Here is a 22,381-nt window from a genome sequence, read left to right as displayed (position 1 = left end):
AACGAGGGGCGGCAAGGACCCGCAAGCTAAAAAGAAGTGCGGTCCGGACTGAGGCACCGGCGCAAAATTATAGCCCGCCACCTTATTCCCAGGTGTTACTCCTTCGAGGCATATTGACACTCGTGCTCTCTTCAGGACGAAGAGACCTCGCCGGACTATATCCAGAGAGGCTGCCCATCGCGCCTCCACCAGCCAGGCTCCAAAGCCTGGTCCGGAAGCAGAGACGAACACGAGGCGCGCACCGGATGCTCCTCCGACGGAGGATGCGGACAGGCTGTCTGCCACCAATTCCGAGGTGGAGAGTGCTATGAACCACAGGCGTCGCCGGACAGTTCTTCGCAACGCTTGTTTCTCCCAAGAGGCATTGGATGCCTTCAATTCGGGAGACGCGTACCTCCGTGCCACTCAAAATGCTCTAGCCAGAGCCACGGGGCAGTATGTGAAAGACATACGGGTAAGAAATTTTTGGTAATTATATATGTATACCAGTAGCCCCCGAGACTTGAAACAGTTAGAATAACTGATTTAAGGATCATCTGTTATGCAGGTTCTTACATAAAAGAATACCCTGCTGTCCCAGGAGCTGGAAGAGTGCAAAGCCCAACTTGAGGCCGCACTAGCCGCGGCAGGGGAGCCCAAGGAGACCCCCTCTGGTAATATATGCTTTGAAAGATAAGTATTTTGCGAAGTGCAGCGTGGGTGCAAATCTGACAAATGAAATTGTAGATGGCGCCGGATTAAATTCGGAAGTGCAACAACTCCGACGCCAGCTAAAGGCTGGTGAGAGCGTGCTGACAAAGGTGAGGCGGGAGAAGAACGATCTCCAAGATGCCAACACCAAGCAGGCATTGAACTGAAGGACGTTCGTGCCCAGCTGTTGGACTCCGTGAAGGAGAATAAGCGGCTTCGACGCGGCATATATAGTAAGTGCTTAAACGAACTTTGAAAAAAAAAGTTCGTCAAGGAAGTCGACTAACATAGTAATGTCTGTAGGTATGCTGACAGGTCGTCCTGCAGAGGAAATGCCCGGTTCTACGGGTGACCTTCTTCCCGAGCTCTCACAACTGCATGAATGAGTTCTGCAGGTGATGCAAGGCGTCGCCTAGGCCTTGTGGCCGTCTGTCTCCATTCCAGAAGGCCTTGGAGAGCTTGTAGAGAGGCTGAAGGGAGCATGGTGGCGCTTCCGATTGTGGAAGATGTCGGCCTGCCGTCAAGGCACCACGGAGGCCTGGGCCATGGTGAAGACGCGGTACACGAAGGCTGACCCAAACCACATGGCCGAGGTCGGACCCGTAGGGCCCGATGGGAAGGAGATCCCTGTGAGCTTAGTATACGGCCAAGTAGAGTTGGCCGCAAAGTATTCCCAACAGGACTGTAAACTAGACAGCCTGTTAGATGGAATTGAAGAGGAATACAATCAGTCAGATTGACTATGTAATTTTAATTGACATGTGTAATGCCTTCTAGCCGGATTATAGATCGTTTGTCATGGCTGACCTTTTCGCTTCAACCTCGAGACCTGACGGTCTGGAGTGTGTCCGAATACCCTCGCGGTTATATAAGAACCGGGGTATGCATGGAGACCAGGCGTAGGGGTCATTAGTGCTTGAACAGACAAGTGCCCAACTAGTTATGTTATATTACATGGTTAGTAAGAAACATCTTCCAGGGAGAATAGTTTCGTTAGGAGTTCCTTTCCCTGGGAGGCATGCCCTAATGTGCATGTCCATTCTGTGAAAAGAGACGCAGGAAAAACATCTGGGGCGTATAGATAAATAAGTGAAAGCAAAGATCATCTTTAGTTCACCGACCGAATATTCCTTAAGAACGCTAGCTTTCGGCTTCACCCAATCTGAGGTACACATCCGGCTGACCCGGTAGTAACAATCGCAGAGGTGCTCCCTTTACCACCTAGCCGAATAATCAGGAACGTAGGGGTAAGCAGAGGAGCCAGGCAACCCAGCTTGGCCAAAACTTAAGTCATATCGATGCATATAATGGCGAATAAAAGGTACATGCGGAAGTGTGACACATGTGTTGGGCATGAAGCCCGTATAAATAAGCTTCTATTTAAAGAAGCCCCCAGGTTTAATGAGCGCGGATAGTGCGTCACTTTATGAGCCTTTAAAGGCTATAAGAGAGAGAGAGAGAGAGAGAGAGAGAGGAGAAGGAGAGAAATGTAAGACAGAAAGTATATAAAAAATGGACAGAGGAAGGAGACGAACACAGAGTCCGGCGCTAGGCATAGAATCTTCGTAGACGGGCTGCGTTCCATGGGTTCGGCTCGGGTCGGTTATCCGATGCATCTCACAGGCGGTACGCTCCACCAGTTAGGACTTGGTCGATTATGAAGGGACCTTCCCACTTGGGCTTGAGTTTGTCCTTTTTCTTCTCCGGCAGGCGTAGAACTAATTCGCCAACGTTGTAATTTTTGGCCCGTACTTCTCTGCTTTGGTATCTTCGAGCCTGCTGTTGATATAATGCGGAACGGGCTTTTGCCACGTCACGCTCTTCCTCCAAGGCGTCCAAACTGTCCTGCCGATCGAGCTCGGCTTCTCTTTCTTCGTACATGCGCACTCAAGGTGAGTCATGAATTATGTCGCAGGGCAAAACTGCCTCTGCGCCATACACCATGAAGAATGGCGTGTATCCGGTGGTGCGATTCGGCATGGTCCGCAGCCCCCAGAGTACGGAGTCGAGCTCCTCTACCCAGTGTGTATTAGATTCCTTAAGGGACCATACTGATCTGGGTTGATGCCGCTCATGATAACACCATTTGCACGTTCGACCTGGCCGTTGGTTTGTGGGTGATAAACGGAAGCATAATCGAGCTTGATGCCCATGTTTTTGTACCAGAGTTTTACCTCATCGGCCGTAAAGTTCGTGCCGTTATCAATGATGATGTTGTGGGGGACGCCGTAACGGTGTACGCCCCGGATATAAAGTCTATCACCGGTCCGGATTTGGCCGTCTTAACAGGCTTGGCTTCTATCCATTTGGTGAACTTATCCACCATGACTAGTAAGTATTTTTTCTTGTGGGTTCCGCCTTTAAGGGGTCCAACCATGTCAAGCCCCCAGACCGTGAAGGGCCAAGTGATGGGGATAGTTTGGAGGGCGGTGGGTGGCATATGGCTTTGGTTTGCAAAAAGATGGCAACCGACGCATTGTTGGGCTAAGTCCTGGGCGTCTGCCCGGGCCGTCGGCCAATAAAAGCCTATATGGAAGGCCTTGCTTACAAGGGACCGAGCTGCAGCGTGATGTCCGCCGAGTCCAGCATGAATTTCAGCCAGGAGGTTCCGCCCTTCCTCTTCGGAGATGCACCTTTGAAGGACTCCGGTAGTGCTTTTCTTATAAAGCTCTCCCTCATGTACTTTATAGGCTTTAGATCGCCGCACTATGCAGCGTGCCTCATTTTGGTCCTCGAGGAGTTCCTGCCTGGTAAGGTAGGCAAGGGATGGTTCTGTCTACGGGGTGATGACGGCCATTATTACGTGGGCTGAAGGTGTTATTTCATTGGCAGAGCCTCCAATTGTGTCAGAGTGTTCGGTGTCGGGCAGTGCGGTTGGGTCCGGGCTGCTATTGCCAGTTTCCCCTTCCCATACTATGGACGACTTGAACAGCCTTTCCAAGAAGATGTTGGGGGGGGACTACATTGCGTTTTGCGCCAATGGATGCTAGGACATCTGCCGCCTGATTATTTTCCCGGGCTATATGGTGAAATTCGAGCCCTTCGAACTGAGCTGACATTTTTAGGACGGCGTTGCGATAAGCTGCCATTTTTGGATCCTTGGGATCAAAGTCTCCATCTATTTGGGATATTGCGAGGTTCGAGTCCCCGTGCACCTCTAGGCATTGAATGCCCATGGATACTGCCATCCGGAGACCATGTAAAAGAGCCTCATATTCGGCTGCGTTGTTGGAGTCTGTGTACATTATCTGGAGTACATATTGAACTGTGTCTCCTGTGGGGGACATCAAAACGACGCCAGCCCCTAGACCGGCCAACATTTTTGTAACGCCCTCGATGCGGCTATATCTCCTACGTGTCGGAGCACGACTTAGAGGCATAACCGCATTGAAAGCAATGTCGCAAGTAAGGTAATCTTCACAACAACCCATGTAAATAGATAATAAGGGGAAAGGTACATAGTTGGCTTACACTCACCACGTCACACAAAGTACATAAATAGCATTACATCAACCAATACAATCATGGTCCGACTATGGTACCAAAATAAAAGGTCAACCCCAACAAGCGACATGGTCCGGATCGCCCCAACTGGGCACCACTACTGATCATCTGGGAAAGACACATAGTAACGACGGGAGGCTTCGTCAAACTCCCCTTTGAGCTCAAGCGCATCATCTGGAATGGAGTCATCGGGCCCTGCATCCGGTTTGGAAGTAATCTGTGAGCCACGGGGACTCAGCAATCTCGCACCCTCACGATCAAGACTATTTAAGCTTATAGGTAAGCCAAGGTAATATGTGGAGCTGCAGCAAGTGACTAGCATATATGGTGGCTAACCTGTTCGCAAAAGAGAACGAGAAGAGAAGGCAAAGAACGAACGAAGAACTAGAGAACAGCCTACGGCAAGCATTACTCCAACACCATGTTCACTTCCTGGCCTCCGCCGAGAAGAGACCGTCACGGTAACACACATAGTTGATTCATTTTAATTAAGTTAAGGTTCAAGTTATCTACAACCGGACATTAACAAATTCCCATCTGCCCATAACCGCGGGCATGGCTTTCGAAAGTTCAAATCCCTGCAGGGGAGTCCCAACTTAGCCCATGACAAGCTCTCACGGTCAACGAAGGATATACCTTCTCTTGAGACATTCCGATCAGACTCGGTATCCCGGTTCTACAAGACAACTTCGACAAGTTAAAACAAATCCAGCAACACCGCCCGAATGTGCCGACAAATCCCGATAGGAGCTGCACATATCTCGTTCTCAGGGCACACTCAGATGAGACTAGCTACGAGTAAAACCAAACCTGAAGTTGCCCCGAGGTGGCCCCGCAGGCAGCTCAGTCGGACCAACAATCAGAGGAGCACTGGCCCGGGGGGGCGGGGGTTTAAATAAGATGACCCTTGGGCTCTGGAAACCCAAGGGAAAAAGAGTCTAGGTGGCAAATGGTAAAACCAAGGTTGGGCATTGCTGGAAGAGTTTTATTCAAGGGGATTTGTTAAGGGGTTCCCATTATTACCCAACCGCGTAAGGAACGCAAAATCCGGGAACATAACACCGATATGACGGAAACTAGGGCAGCAAGATTGGAACAAAACACTAGGCAAAAGGCCGAGCCTTCCCCCCTTTACCAATTATATAGATGCATTAAGATAACAAGATTATATAATGATATCCCGACAAGAAAATAATGTTCCAACAAGGAACGATCTCCAATCTTCACCTGCAACTAGCAACACTATAAGAGAGGCTGAGCAAAGCAGTAACATAGCCAATCAATGGTTTGCTAGGACATGGTGGGTTAGAGGTTTGACATGAAAATTTGGGAGGCATGATAAGAAAGTGGTAGGTATCGTAGCATAGGCATAGCAAAAGAGCGAGCATCTAGCAAGCAAAGATAGAAGTGATTTTGAGGGTATGATCATCTTGCCTGCAAAGTTGTCAGAGTTGACTGGATCCTCGAAAGCAAACTCAACGGGCTCCTTGTTAGCGAACTCGTCTCCCGGCTCTACCCAAACAAGACAAACAAGCAAAAGGAACACAATCAACCACGTGCAAAGCTCAAGCAACATGATGCAAACATGATATGCTATGCGGGATGCGATATGTGATGCATATGCAAGATTTAACAAGGAAAGAATGAACCTGGCCTCAACTTGGAAACCCAAGTGTGCCACTGGAAAGGTGAGGTGATTTCGGTTGAAATCAATATAAAGAACACCGGAATCGGAGACACGGTTGGGAAATTGCAAGCAAAACAAATATGGCACCGGTTTGCGATAAACAACAAGTAGCCATCTAAATGCAACAAGTTAATTATGCTACAGCACTCAAACATGGCAAAAAAATACATGGCAGGGATCCACTCATAAAGTTTGACAAAAGATAAACACTGAGCTACAGCCAATTCATCCATTAACAGATTGAAACAAGCATGGCAAAAGAGCAATTGGTAAACAGGTTTCAGACTTTGGAGCATGAAAACTATATACTACGGGACCTTAACATGGAAAAGAAAGGCATGGCATGGAGCTACTCAAAGAGCTTAACAAAAGTCCCTTAGTGACCTTGAGCCAAAAGGGATCAGAAAATACAATTGCAAGCATGTGAACATGGCAAAAACATAATCAGATCTCAGACTTAGAGAAAAACTGGAACATGCAAATCTGTTAACGAGTAGGCATGTTTACGAGCACGATGCACTCACTACAGAGCAAGGCATGACAATCTAAGCATACACCCGTCAAGAATACACATTATATAATCTATACATGGCAAGAACAACAACATAACATGCACGGATCAACAACAACATCCTCGGCAAAATCGCTAACAAGTAGACAATCTGCCAGGAATTACGAAATAGTGAAAGTAGAGCTCGATTGACTCAAGCTAGGGTGCTCCATAAATGCAAACAAAGACATGGATGGATAGAGCACCACAAGATTAGCAAATCATCCTTACTGATCATCCTCAAAAGAGGCACGGATCACTAGGAAACAACATGAACATATGGCATATTGATAAAAACAGATCAAGGACTTACTGAAATCCTAAGTCCCTGAAATCAGCATTAACGAATGCACCACTTTGCAAGCTTGTGCTAGTCCCCACACATATCACAAAAATACTGGATAGCACCTCTGTAAATATGTCAAAGCATATAACAAAACACATGTAGAGCTCAGGAGCATATCATGCACACATTAAACATGTTAAAAATGACAAATAGCTATTTTGTGCAGCAGATCTGACAATTAACTCAAATAGCTATCCAACAGCATTTCGGGCGTCAAGATGAGCTCAAATGAAAATGTTGCAATGAGATGAAAAGATGTACTCTCTGAGGCGAACATTTTGATATGCTACACGCGCAAAATGGAGCTACGGTTGCAGAGTTACGATGCGATGAACATGGCATAAAAATTCTGCAGAAAAATGACTTAGAAAATATCCCGGGGTCAACCTAGGGTTTGACCCGTTCCAGATCTCGCGCACAGAAGCCGAGGATCGTCAGCCGAAGCTTGCCGGGGTTCGCCGGAGAGGAGGTTGGGGCCGGAGCTCGCCGGAGTTGGGCCTCGGGCCGCGGGGAGGCGCCGATGACGAGGTGTTGGGGCGGCGCCGTGGTGCGGTGGGGTCGGCGGCGGCCGGTGCGGCACGGGCGCGCGGAGGCTGGCGCGGTGCGGCGCGGTGGCGGAGGTGGCCGGGGATGGCCGGGGTCGGGGAAGAGAGGCGGGGGGCGCGGGCTAGGCTGACCGGACGAGGGATGGCGGCGGCGGGCGTGCGCGGGCCGGGAGGGCCCGCCCTCGGCTCTACAAGCCGGCGATGTGAGGCGGCGCGCGGGCGAATCAGGAACTGACACGTGGTGGTGGCGCGGAGAAGTTGGACATGTCTGTCCTAGTTCGGACGCGTCCGGCGGCGCGGGGAAGATGGATCTAGGGTTTAGGGGGAGAAGAACCGTGAATTTCGGAGGAGGGGCTATTTATAGGCATAGGAGGAGCTAGGAGAGTCCAAATGAGGTGCGGTTTTCGGCCACGCGATCGTGATCAAACGCTCTAGAAGATGGAGAGGGTTTAGGTGGGTTTTGTGCCAAATTGGAGGGGTGTTCGGCTGCAACACACACAAGGCCTTCTCGGTCCCTCGGTTAACCGTTGGAGTATCAAACGAATTCCAAATGGTACGAAACTTGACAGGCGGTCTACCGGTAGTAAACCAAGGCCGCTTGGAAAGTCTCGGTCCAATCCATAAATGTTTAATGCCCACACACGAAAATAAGGTAGAAAGGACCACCGGAGGAGACAGGAGCGCCGGGATGCAAAACGGACAACGGGGAAAATGCTTGGATGCATGAGACGAACACGTATGCAAATGCAATGCACATGATGACATGATATGAAATGCATGACAACGACAACAACACACGGAGAAAAAAGACCAAACCCAAGGAAATAAAATAACTTAGTGCCAGAAACGGCAAGAGTTGGAGTACATATAAGGTAAATTACACCTGGGGTGTTACAACACTCCACCACTACGAAAGGATCTTGTCCCGAGATCTAGGACTGGAAAAACGCTGGGTACTCAGAACGGAGGTGATCCTCGCGTTCCCAAGTGGCTTCGCGGTCGGAATGGTGTGACCACTTGACTCTGAGGAATTTGATTGACTTATTGCGAGTCTTGCGTTCAGTCTCTTCAAGAATAGCAACGGGGTGCTCACGATAAGAGAAGTGTTCTTGGAGATCAATGTCTTCGAAGTTGATGGTGCGGTCAGGAGTCTTGAAGCACTTGCAGAGCTGAGAGACATGGAACACGTCATGCACATTTGCAAAGTTTGAAGGAAGCTCGAGTTGATAGGCGAGATCGCCTCTCTTGCTGACGATCTTGAAAGGACCCACGTATCTAGGGGCAAGCTTCCCTTTGATACCGAAGTGACGAATACCTTTCATTGGAGAGACGCGGAGGTAAACATGGTCTCCGATCTCGAAAGCCAAATCATGGTGCTTACTGTCATAGAAGCTCTTCAGGCGCGATTGCGCTGCTTTGAGTTTATCTCGAATGACTTTGCACATTTCCTCTGCCTCTGTGATCAAGTCATTTCCAAGAAGTTGACGTTCACCGGTTTCTGACCAGTTGAGTGGGGTACGGCACTTACTGCCATACAGAATTTCAAAAGGGGCCTTGCCTGAACTTGCTTGAAAACTGTTGTTGTAGGAGAATTTGGCATATGGAAGACAGTCCTCCCACTTCATACCAAAGGAGATAACGCAAGCCCTGAGCATATCTTCAAGAATCTGATTGACACGCTCGACTTGACCGCTAGTTTGAGGATGGAAAGCTGTGCTGAAGCGGATGTTGGTGCCCATGGCCTTCTGAAAAGACTCCCAAAACTTGGAGGTAAAGATGTTGCCACAGTCTAAAGAGATCACCTGTGGAATACCGTGCAGCGAGACAATTCGAGAGGTATACAGCTCCGCCAATTGAGCTGCAGTGATAGACTCTTTGATAGGCAGAAAGTGACCCACTTTAGTGAGTTTGTCGATGACAACGAATATAGCATCATTGCCACGCTTGGACTTTGGAAACCCAGTCACGAAGTCCATCTCAATGTGGTCAAACTTCCATTCTGGAATGGCAAGAGGTTGGAGGAGACCAGCTGGCCTTTGGTGTTCTGCCTTCACTCTTCTGCAGACATCACACTCATTCACGAACTGAGCAATCTCCCGCTTCATTCGAGTCCACCAATAAGCCTGCTTGAGGTCCTGATACATCCTCGTACTCCCAGGGTGGATGGAGAGGAGTGAATTGTGATCCTCATTCCTGATCACTTTACGAAGATCACCTTTGGGCACAACAATACGATCCTCGAAGAAGTGAGTATCCTTGTCATCAAGGCGGTAGCACTTGTACTTGGGTTGACTCTTGGCAATCCCAATCTTCACCTTCTTTACCATAGCATCAAGAAGTTGAGCCTCGCGAATCTGCTCTTCCAAAGTAGGAGAGACTTGAAGGTTGGCGAGGAACCCTTGAGGAACAACTTGCAGATTGAGTTTGCGGAAAGCTTCACAAAGCTCGGGTTGATAAGGCTTTAGAATCAGACTGTTGCAATAAGCCTTCCTGCTCAAAGCGTCAACAATCACATTGGCCTTGCCTAGAGTATATTCGATACTCGGGTTATACTCTTGAATCATTTCGACCCAACGAGTCTGCCTGAGGTTGAGATTAGGCTGAGTGAAGATGTACTTGAGACTCTTGTGGTCAGTGAAAATGTCCACTTTTCTTCCCAATGAGAGATGTCTCCAAGTCAAAAGAGCATGCACAACTGCCGCCAACTCGAGGTCATGAGTGGGGTAGTTCTTCTCGTTGGGCTTCAACTGGCGAGAGGTATAAGCCACAACTTTCTTCTCTTGCATCAACACTGCACCAAGACCTTGGAGAGAGGCATCGTAGAAGACCTCGAACGGTTTGGATTCATCAGGAGGAGTCAGAACTAGAGTAGTGACCAATTTCTCTTTCAAAGTGTTGAAAGCGATGTCACACTCTGGAGACCAAACGTACTTGACGTGCTTCTGGAGAAGGTTTGAAAGAGGCTTCGCAATCTTTGAAAAGTTCTCAACGAACCTTCGACAGTAGCTTGCGAGACCGAGGAAGCTACGGAGTTGCTTCATGTTCTGAGGTGGTTCCCAATTCACAATTGCAGACACCTTCTCAGGATTCACCGCAATGCCCTTGGCAGAGATGATATGCCCAAGATAAAGAACCTCATCGAGACAAAACTCGCACTTTGAGAACTTGGCGTAGAACTGATGTTCTCTGAGCTTATCGAGCACCAAACGCAAGTGCTTGGCATGATCTTCCTTGTTCTTCGAAAAGACCAGAATGTTGTCGAGATAGACCAAAACAAAGTCATTTGTGTAGGCGTTGAAGATGAAGTTCATCATGCGAGAGAAAGTCGGAGGAGAATTGACGAGGCCAAAAGACATGACAGTGTATTCATATGAACCATAGCTTGTTTTGAAAGCCGTCTTGGGAATATCTTGCTCACAGATTCGAATCAAACCAGTTCCACGCCAGGCTCAAGATCGATGACGAATTCAAATGGCCGGTGCGGAGGCATTCCTGGAAGCTCTTCTGGAAACACATCTTGATATTCGCAAATGACTGGAATTTGGGAGATGGCATCCAGTTCACCCTTCTCATTAAGGGAAAACAGACAGATTGTATTATCCCGAGCGGCAAAGACAATTACATCCTCAGACGAATGATTCAATTGAATCTGCCTGGCTGCACAATCAAGCTGAGCCTTGTGCTTAGAAAGCCAGTCCATTCCGAGAATAAGATCAATATCTGAGTTACCAAGAACCATTGGAGAAGCCAGAAACTTGAAATCACCCATCATGATGGAAATATCCGGAACCATCATACTAGAACTCAGACGCTTAGCCGGAGAGACAACTTGCAAAGCTCTAGGTAATGCCTTAGTACTAAAATTGTTCTTCGATGCAAATGGAAATGACATGAAGGAATGCGATGCACCAGAGTCAAAAAGTACTTTAGCTGGAATATCATTAACAGGAAGGTTACCCATGATGACATCTGAAGTGTCCTCTGCCTGAGCTGCATTTCACCATGTTGACCTTGGCGTACTTGGCGTTATGCTTGACCATAGCTGTACTTGCCGATCTCACAGGAGGAGGAGGAGGGAGACGCCTCTAGTTGAAGCATTTGTTGGCATAGTGACCCTTCTGTTGGCACTTGTTGCACGTGACCTCTGAAAGCGGACGGTGATACGGAGCACTCGATCTTGGAGCTTGAGACGAAGTCTTGTTCTGAAAGCCAGGGTTGGGTGGGTGGGAAGATCCACTGCCACCTTTGCTCTTTTGTTGATACGGCTGACGGAACGGAGGAGGAGAAAGCCAACACTTCTGTTGCTTAGCCACTTGAGTTGAGGAAGAAGGAGTAGCATCTCTGACTCGCTTCTTGGAAGCATCGCACTTCAGTTGAGTAGCCTCTTGCTTCAATGCCATGTTGTAGAACTCATCGTACGTCCTGGGCTCAAAGAGAATGAGAGCTAGCTGGATTTCTTCTCTGAGACCACCCCTGAACTGGTATATCATGCTCTTCTCATCAGTGGCGTCCTGCTTAGCAAAGCGGGCGAGCTTCTGAAACAACTTGTTGTAATCATAGACAGACATAGAGCCTTGCTTCAGGTTGCGGAATTCCTCACGCTTGCTTTCAACCACGCTCTGAGGAATATGATGAGCTTTGAAGTCTTGACGGAATTCATCCCAGGTAATCTCACGGCCTCCTCTGGAATCTTTGCACTGCTGAAACCATTCTACAGCTTGGTCTTTGAGTTGGAAGGAAGCGAACTTGACAAAGTCCTTAGGCCTGACGTTACTGCACTCGAAATGCTTGCACAAGTCCACGAGCCAATCGTCAGCATCAGTTTCCTCAACACAATTGCTGAAAGTCTTTGGCTGGTTAGCAAGGAACTGGTTGAGTGTAGCAAAGTGATTCTGATTATTGCCTTGGTTGCCTTGGTTGCCTTGGTTCGCTTGGTTGCGCTCTTGAAGAATTTGCATGATCAACTGCGTGTTTGCATTGGTAGTGGCCATCACAGCTTGCCATGCCTCCGGAGGAGGAGGTGGTGGTGGCGGATCAATATTCGGAGTCGTGCGCGTTGGAGGAGCCATCCTGAAGAGGTTGACATCCATTAGCACACTGATAGACAAAAATTGAAGCTGATTCCAATGGGTAGAAATTGCAACATATAGTCTTCACATCCGAACAAAATGAACGAATGCATTCCAATTGAAATGGTCACATATCCATAAAGCGAGAAGCCACTTAGAATTTAGGTAGAGGAATAAAATCAACAAGGTATGGAGCAAGAACGAATACTCGGTAAAGGTCACCCAATCTCAACCAAATATCCGTGGAAGAAGAACTAGAGCTACAAGAATTCCCACCTATGAAACTCCCGAACCTTTCCGATTATGCAATCAGGTGTTGGGGATACAGAGGAAGCATAATATCTCACCCAAATCTAGCAAATCCTACATCCAGTTGTATCCATCCTTCAACACATAACCGAGAAAAACTTTGGAAATCGTCTACCTCAACCTTCAAAAAGCATCCGTTATACAAGTTATGGCAATACTCCCGAACTCCCGCCCCAGTACTAGGTGGCGTCGAGGTTATCTCACCAACAACTACATAAAAGAGATTTTCGATGTCGGCAAACTAAACTCAGGTATTCCAGATCTGCAACGATAAAATTGTGACGACAACACCTCGCAGCTCAACTCCCCGGGACACTGCCACAACCCCTAAATGACAGGAGGCACCAAGAACAATGTTCTCGTCACAAAATCGATCGGAACAATTCCAAGATACCCGCGTGATCCTAAATTTTTTTTTAGTGAAATTTGATAAGAGAAGAGTCAAAACTCTATGTCGGTATGCCTTACCAGAGCGATGAGGGGACTGGGGAGTAAAAAGAATTCCTACACTCTCCAATATATAATTCCTAAATGACTCAAAACATTTTTCTAGACTCAACTCGTCCGCTAATTCGATCAAGCAATGGGGCTCCTAAGGTCGGGGAAGGCTCTGATTACCAACTTGTAATGCCCTCGATGCGGCTATATCTCCTACGTGTCGGAGCACGACTTAGAGACATAACCGCATTGAAATCAATGTCGCAAGTAAGGTAATCTTCACAACAACCCATGTAAATATATAATAAGGGGAAAGGTACATAGTTGGCTTACACTCGCCACGTCACACAAAGTACATAAATAGCATTATATCAACCAATACAACCATGGTCCGACTACGGTACCAAAATAAAAGATCAACCCCAACAAGCGACGTGGTCCGGATCTCCCCAACTGGGCACCACTACTGATCATCAGGGAAAGACACATAGTAACGACGGGAGGCTTCGTCGAACTCCCATTTGAGCTCAAGCACATCATCTGGAATGGCGTGATCGGGCCCTGCATCTGGTTTGGAAGTAATCTGTGAGCCACGGGGACTCAGCAATCTCGCACCCTCGCGATCAAGACTATTTAAGCTTATAGGTAAGACAAGGTAATATGTGGAGCTGCAGCAAGCGACTAGCATATATGGTGGCTAACCTGTTCGCAAAAGAGAGCGAGAAGAGAAGGCAAAGCACGAACGAAGAACTAGAGAACAACCTACGGCAAGCATTACTCCAACACCATGTTCACTTCCTGGCCTCCGCCAAGAAGAGACCATCATGGTAACACACATAGTTGATTCATTTTAATTAAGTTAAGGTTCAAGTTATGTACAACCGGACATTAACAAATTCCAATCTGCCCGTAACCGCGGGCACGACTTTCGAAAGTTCAAATCCCTGCAGGGGAGTCCCAACTTAGCCCATGACAAGCTCTCATGGTCAACAAAGGATATACCTTCTCCCGAGACATTCCGATCAGACTCGGTATTCCGGTTCTACAAGACAACTTCGACAAGTTAAAACAAATCCAGCAACACCGCCCAAATGTGCCGACAAATCCCCATAGGAGCTGCACATATCTCGTTCTCAGGGCACACTCAGATGAGACTAGCTACGAGTAAAACCAAACCTGAAGTTGCCCCGAGGTGGCCCCGCAGGCAGCTCAGTCGGACCAACACTCAGAGGAGCACTGGACTGGGGGGGGGGGGTTAAATAAGATGACCCTTGGGCTCCGGAAACCCAAGGGAAAAAGAGGCTAGGTGGCAAATGGTAAAACCAAGGTTGGGCATTGCTGGAAGAGTTTTATTCAAGGTGATTTGTCAAGGGGTTCCCATTATTACCCAACCGCGTAAGGAACGCAAAATCCAGGAACATAACACCGATATGACGGAAACTAGGGCGGCAAGAGTGGAACAAAACACTAGGCAAAAGGCCGAGCCTTCCACCCTTTACCAAGTATATAGATGCATTAAGAGAACAAGATTATATAATGATATCCCAACAAGAAAATAATGTTCCAACAAGGAACGATCTCCAATTTTCACCTGCAACTAGCAACACTATAAGAGGGGCTGAGCAAAGTGGTAACATAGCCAATCAATGGTTTGCTAGGACATGGTGGGTTAGGGGTTTGACATGGCAATTTGGGAGGCATGATAAGAAAGTGGTAGGCATCGTAGGATAGGCATAGCAAAAGAGCGAGCATCTAGCAAGCAAAGATAGAAGTGATTTCGAGGGTATGATCATCTTGCCTGCAAAGTTGTCAGAGTTGACTGGATCCTCGAAAGCAAACTCAACAGGATCCTCGTTAGCAAACTCATCTCCCAGATCTACCCAAAGAAGACAAACAAGCAAAAGGAACACAATCAACCACGTGGAAAGCTCAAGCAACATGATGCAAACAGTGTATGCGATGCGGGATGCGATATGTGATGCATATGCAAGATTTGACAAGGAAAGAATGAACCTGGCCTCAACTTGGAAACCCAAGTGTGCCACTAGAAAGGTGAGGTGATTTCGGTTGAAATCGATATAAAGAACACCGGAATCGGAGACACGGTTTGGTAATGGCAAGCAAAACAAATATGGCACCGGTCTGCGATAAACAGCAAGTAGCCATCTAAATGCAACAAGTTAATTATGCTACAGCACTCAAACATGGCAACAAAATACATGGAAGGGATCCACTCATAAAGCTTGACAAAAGATGAACACTGAGCTACGGCCAATTCATCCATTAACAGGTTCAAACAAGCATGGCAAAAGAGCAATTGGTAAACAGGTTTCAGACTTAGTAAAATTAACACAAGCCTGGAATTTCAGATCAGGTAGCACACTTTGGAGGATGAAACTATATGCTACAGGAACTTAACATGGCAAAGCAAGGCATGGCATGGAGCTACTCAAAGAGCTTAACAAAAGTCCCTTAGTGACCTTGAGCCAAAAGGGATCAGAAAATACAATTGCAAGCATGTGAACATGGCAAAAACATAATCAGATCTCAGACTTAGAGAAAAACTGGAACATGCAAATCTGTTAACGAGTAGGCATGTTTACGAGCTCGATGCACTCACTACAGAGAAAGGCATGACAATCTAAGCATACACCCATCAAGAATACACATTATATAATCTATAAATGGCAAGAACAACAACATATCATGCATGGATCAACAACAACATCCTCGTCAAAATCGCTAACAAGTAGACAATCTTCCAGGAATTACGAAATAGCAAAAGTAGAGCTCGATTGACTCAAGCTAGGGTGCTCCATAAATGCAAACAAAGACATGGATGGATAGAGCACCACAAGATTAGCAAATCATCCTTAATGATCATCCTCAAAAGAGGAACAGATCACTAGGAAACAACATGAACATATGGCATACTGATAAAAACAGATCAAGGACTTAGTGAAATCCTAAGTCCCTGAAATCAGCATTAACGAATGCACCACTTTGCAATCTTGTGCTAGTCACCACACATATCACAAAAATACATGGATAGCACCTCTGTAAGGATGGCAAAGCATATAATAAAACACATGTAGAGCTCAGGAGCATATCATGCACACATTAAACATGGCAAAAATGACAAATAGCTATTTGGTGCAGCAGATCTGACAATTAACTCAAATAGCTCTCTTCGAACAGCATTTAGGGCATAAGATTAGCTCAAATGAAAATGATGCAATAAGATGAAATGATGTACTCTCCGAGGTGAACATTTTGATATGCTACACGCGCAAAATGGAGCTACGGTTGCAGAGTTACGATGCGATGAACATGGCATAAAAATACTGCAGATCTCGCGCACGGAAGCCGAGGATCGTCGGCCGGAGCTTGCTGGGGTTCGTCGAAGAGGAGGTTGGGGCTGGAGCTCGCCGGAGTTGGGCCTCGGTCCGCGGGGAGGCGCCGGCGACGAGGTGTTGGGGCGGCGCCGTGGTGCGGCGGGGTCGGCAGCGGCCGGCGCGGCACGGGTGCGCGGAGGCCGGCGCGGTGCGACGCGGTGGCCGGCGACGGCCGGGGTCGGGGAAGAGAGGCGGCGGGGCGCGGGCTAAGCCGACCGGACGAGGGATGGCGGCGGCGGGTGCGCGGGGGCCGGGAGGGCCCGCCCTGGGCCCTCCGGGCCGGCCATGTGGGGCGGCGCGCGGGCGAATCAGGAACTGACACGTGGCGGCGGCACGGAGAAGTTGGACATGTCCGGCCTGGTTCGGACGCGTCCGGCGTCACGGGGAAGATGGATCTAGGGTTTAGGGGGAGAAGAACCGTGAATTTCGGAGGAGGGGCTATTTATAGGCATAGGAGGAGCTAGGAGAGTCCAAATGATGTGCGGTTTTCGGCCACGCGATTGTGATCGAATGCTCTAGAAGATGGAGAGGGTTTAGGTGGGTTTTGGGCCAAATTGGAGGGGTGTTGGGCTGCAACACACATGAGGCCTTTTCGGTCCCTCGGTTAACCGTTGGAGTATCAAACTTGACAGGCGGTCTACGGTAGTAAACCAAGGCCGCTTGGCAAGTCTCGGTCCAATCCGGAAATGTTTAATCCCCACACACGAAAAGAAGGTAGAAAGGACCACCGGAGGAGATAGGAGCACCGGGATGCAAAACGGACAACGGGGAAAATGCTCAGATGCATGAGACGAACACGTATGCAAATGCAATGCACATGATGACATGATATGAGATGCATGACAATGACAACAACACACGGAGACAAAAACACGAACCCGAGGAAATAAAATAACTTAGTGCCAGAAACGACAAGAGTTGGAGTACATATAAGGTAAATTACATCCGGGGTGTTACAATTTTGGAGCCGTCGAAGTGCATGACCCAATTTGAATATGTGTCGTACTCTTTAGGGAGTTCGGCCTCCGTCCATTCTGCGACGAAGTCGGACAAAACTTGCGACTTGATAGCTCGCCGTGGCTTGTAAGTTATGTCAAATGGGAGGAGCTCAATGGCCCGTTTTGCAATCCGGTCCATCGCGTCGCGGTTATTTATAATATCGTTTAGTGGCACTTTCGGGGCTACTATTATTGAACACTCTTGAAAGTAGTGTCGCAGCTTCCGGGATGCCATAAATACCACGTACACAATCTTTTGATAGTGCGGGTACCGTGACTTGCACGGAGTAAGGACAGTGGACACATAATAGACCGGCTTTTGAAGGGGGAATTTGTGTCCGTCCGTTTCTCGTTCGACGATGAGCACTGCGCTTACGAGCTGATGGGTTGCTGCAATGTATAATAGCATTGGTTCACCAATGTTTGGCGCGCTAGGACTGGGTTTGTTGCCAAGATGGCTTTTATTTCGTCGAGTCCGTAAGCGGGAGATAAAGCGGCTTAGAGCCGCCACGCATCCGGTTAATTTTTGTATTTGTTTGAGGTCCTTCGGGATATCCAATTATGACAGAGCTCGGATCTTGGCTGGATCTGCTTCAATTCCTCTACCGGATACAATGAAACCCAAGAGCTTTCTGGCCGGAATGCCGAAAACGCATTTTTCTGGGTTGAGCTTGATGTCGTATGTTCGGAGGTTATCAAATGTTAGCCTCAAGTCGTCTACTAGAGATTCGACATGTCTTGTTTTAACGACCACATCATCTACGTATGCCTCCACTGTTTTGCCAATCTGGTTTGCCAGACATGTCTGAATAATGCGCTGATATGTTGCGTCGGCGTTTTTGAGCTCGAAGGGCATTGTGTTGAAGCAGAATGGGTCATATGGTGTGATGAATGCCGTTGCGGCTTGGTCTAACTCTGCCATCTTTATTTGATGGTAGCCAGAGTATGCGTCGAGGAAACACAACGAATCGTGTCCTGCGGTAGCGTCGATAATTTGATCGATGTGGGGGAGAGGGAAGGATCCTTTGGGCAAGCCTTGTTAAGGTCTTTGAAATCAACGCAAAGGCGCCAGGATTTGTCCTTCTTTGGTACCATCACCAGGTTTGCTAGCCAGTTCGGATGTTTGATATCTTTGATGAATCCGGCCTCCAATAACTTGGCTAGTTCCTCTCCCATGGCCTGTCTCTTAGGTTCGGAAAAATGCCGAAGAGCCTGTTTGACTGGCTTGAATTCTTTTAGGATATTTAGGCTGTGTTCGGCCAGCCTACGTGGGATTCCTGGCATGTCTGAAGGGTGCCAGGTGGAAACTTCCCAGTTCTCTCATAGGAACTCTCGCAGTGCGGCGTCTACATCAGGGTTTAACTGTGCCCCGATGGAAGCTGTTTTATTGGGGTCCGTTGGATGGACCTGGAATTTGACTATTTCGTCCGCCGGTTTAAATGAGGTGGACTTGGATGTTTTATCGACTATCACATCATCCCTATTCACCGTGGAGCGCAGCGTAGTCAGTTCCTCAGCCGCTAGGGCTTCAGATAGCGCCTCGAGGGCTAGTGCGGCTGTCTTGTTTTCGGCACGGAGTGTTATGTCTGGATCACTAATGAGAGTGATGATTCCGTTAGGCCCGGGCATCTTGAGCTTCATGTACCTATAATGGGGTATTGCTTGGAAGACTGTAAACGCTTCCCGCCCTAGAAGAGCATGATATCCGCTACTGAACGGGGCCACCTGGAACATGACCTCTTCGGACCTGTAATTACCCGGCGTGCCGAACACCACATCTAGTGTGATTTTTCCTGTACAGCGCGCTTCCCGACTAGGGATTATTCCTCTAAAGGTTGTGCTGCTTCGCTCAATGCCGTTACAATTAATGGATGAATTTAATTTCTCATCAGGAAAGCTATCATCTATAGGAAGTGGGTCATCAAGCACATTTTCTAACCTAGACAAGTTGTCTGCAACGGGGTTCTCAGCTCCCTTTCTATCAACAATATGTAAATCAAATTCTTGTAGAAAGAGAACCCATCTAATAAGTCTAGGTTTAGCATCTTTCTTTTCCATGAGATATTTAATAGCAGCATGATCAGTGTGAATAGTTACTTTAGAATCAACAATATAAGGTCTGAACTTATCACAAGCAAATACAACTGCTAGGAATTCTTTTTCAATGGTAGCATAATTTCTTTGAGCATTGTCTAGGGTTTTACTAGCATATTGAATAACGTTTAATTTCTTATCAACTCTCTGTCCTAGAACAACACCTACAACATGATCACTAGCATCACACATAATTTCAAAGGGTAAATTCCAATTAGGTGGTTGAACAATAGGTGCAGAGATCAATGCTTTATTAAGTATTTCAAATGCTTCTACACAATCATCATCAAAAACAAATGGTATATCTTTTTGTAATAAATTAGTGAGAGGCCGATAAATTTTTGAGAAGTCCTTAATGAACCTCCTATGAAATCCGGCATGACCAAGGACTTCTTATACCTTTGATGTCCTTGGGACATGGCATCTTTTCAATAGCATCAACCTTGGCTTTATCAACTTCAATACCTTTTTCAGAAACTTTATGCCCCAAGAAAATACCTTCATTAACCATAAAGTGGCACTTTTCCCAATTCAAGACAAGATTAGTTTCTTCACATCTCTGCAAAACTCGATCAAGGATGCTGAAGCAATCATCAGAAGAAGATCCATAGACGGAAAAGTCGTCCATGAAAACCTCACAAATCTTTTCATAAAAGTCAGAGAATATAGCCATCATGCATCTTTGAAAGGTAGGAGGTGCATTACATAAACCAAAAGGCATACGTCTATAAGAAAAAGTACCAAAAGGGGATGTAAAAGTAGTCTTTGATTGATCTTTGGCTGACACAGGTATTCGAGAGAAACCAGAATAACCATCTAGAATGCAGAAAATGTGTATGTTTGGATAATCTTTCTAGCATTTGATCGATAAAAGGTAAAGGGTAATGATCCTTTTTAGTTGCCTTATTTAATTTGCGGAAATCAATTACCATCCTATAACCTGTAATAATTCTTTGAGGAATCAATTCATCTTTATCATTAGGAACGATAGTAATACCTTCCTTCTTAGGGACACAATGGACAGGACTTACCCACTGACTATCAGCAACGGGACAGATTATACCTGCCTCAAGGAGCTTTAGTATTTCCTTTCTTACCACTTCTTTCATTTTAGGATTCAACCGGCGTTGATGATTAAGAACTGGTTTAGCATCTTCTTCCAAATTAATTTTATGTTGACATAGAGTGGGACTAATGCCCTTAAGAACATCATGAGTATACCCAATAACAGCACGACGCTTCTTCAGAGTTTACAGTAATCTCTCTTCCTCATGCTCTGAAAGGTTAACACTAATAATAACATGGTATATATTTTTCTCATCAAGATAAGCATATTTAAGAGTATCAGGTAACGGTTTAAGCTCAAACACGGGATCACCCTAATATTTCAACAGGTAAATTGTTTTTCAGAATAGGTTCCTGTTTAAAGAATACTTCATCTATTTCCCTTCTTTCATTCATAAACATATCATTTTCATGGTCTAGCAAGTATTGTTCTAAAGGATCACTAGGAGGTACGGCAATAGAAGCAAGACCAATAATTTCATCCTTACTAGGTAATTCTTCTTCACAATGTTGTCTACTAAATTTAGAGAAATTAAATTCATGAGTCATATCATCTAAACCGACAGTAACAACATCTCTTTTGCAATCTATGGTAGCATTAACAGTGTTTAAGAAGGGTCTACCAAATATAATGGGACAAAAGCTATCTTGTGGGGAACCAAGAACAAGAAAATCAGCAGGATATTTAGTTTTCCCACACAAGACTTCAACATCTCTAACAATTCAATAGTATCTCTATTGGCAAGTTTAATTGTGACATCAATATCTTCCATCTCAGTAGGTGCAATATCGTGCATAACTTCTTTGTATAAGGAATAAGGTATTTCACTAGCACTAGCACCCATATCACATAAGCCATGATAACAATGATCTCCCATTTTAACAGAAATAACAGGCATGCCTACCACATGTCTAGGTTTATCTTTAGCACAGGGTTTAGCAATTCTAGCAGTTTCATTATAGAAATAAATAACATGCCCATCAATATTATCAGACAAGAGAACTTTAACAATAGCAATATTAGGTTCAACTTTAACTTGCTCAGGAGGTGTATATGTTTTAATATTGCTTTTACGAACTACAGTTGAAGCTTTAGCATGATCCTTTATCCTAACAGGGAAATTTGGTTTCTCAACATAAGAAGTAGGAACAATAGGATCATTATAAGTGACAATCTTTTCTTCAACTTTAATAGGTGCAACTACTTTTACTTCTATGGGAGGATGATATTTAAACCACTTCTCCTTGGGGAGATCAACATAAGTAGCAAAGGATTCACAGAAAGAAGCTACTATCTCAGAGTCAAGTCCATATTTAGTGCTAAATTTACGAAAAATACTGGTGTCCATGACAATCAAAACTAGGTATTATACCTGACTCCTTACCTTTGTCGAGGTCCCAATCTTTAGAGTTACGTTTAATTATTTCCAATAAATCCCATTTGAATTCAATAGTCTTCATCATAAAAGAGCTAGCACAAGAAGTATCAAGCATGGTATGATTGTTATCAGAAAGCCGAGCATAGAAATTTTGAATAATCATTTTTCTCGAGAGCTCATGATTGGGGCATGAATATAACATTGATTTAAGCCTCCCCCAAGCTTGAGCGATGATTTCTCCTTCGCGAGGCCAAAAATGATATATGTAATTGCGATCATGATGAACAAGATGCATAGGATAAAATTTCTGAT

The sequence above is a fragment of the Triticum aestivum genome, chromosome 6A, assembly GCF_018294505.1.
Source record: "Triticum aestivum cultivar Chinese Spring chromosome 6A, IWGSC CS RefSeq v2.1, whole genome shotgun sequence".
In the NCBI taxonomy this organism is placed as follows: Eukaryota; Viridiplantae; Streptophyta; class Magnoliopsida; order Poales; family Poaceae; genus Triticum; species Triticum aestivum.
The sequence above is the reverse complement of the archived record's forward strand: the minus strand, read 5'-3'. Positions refer to the sequence as shown.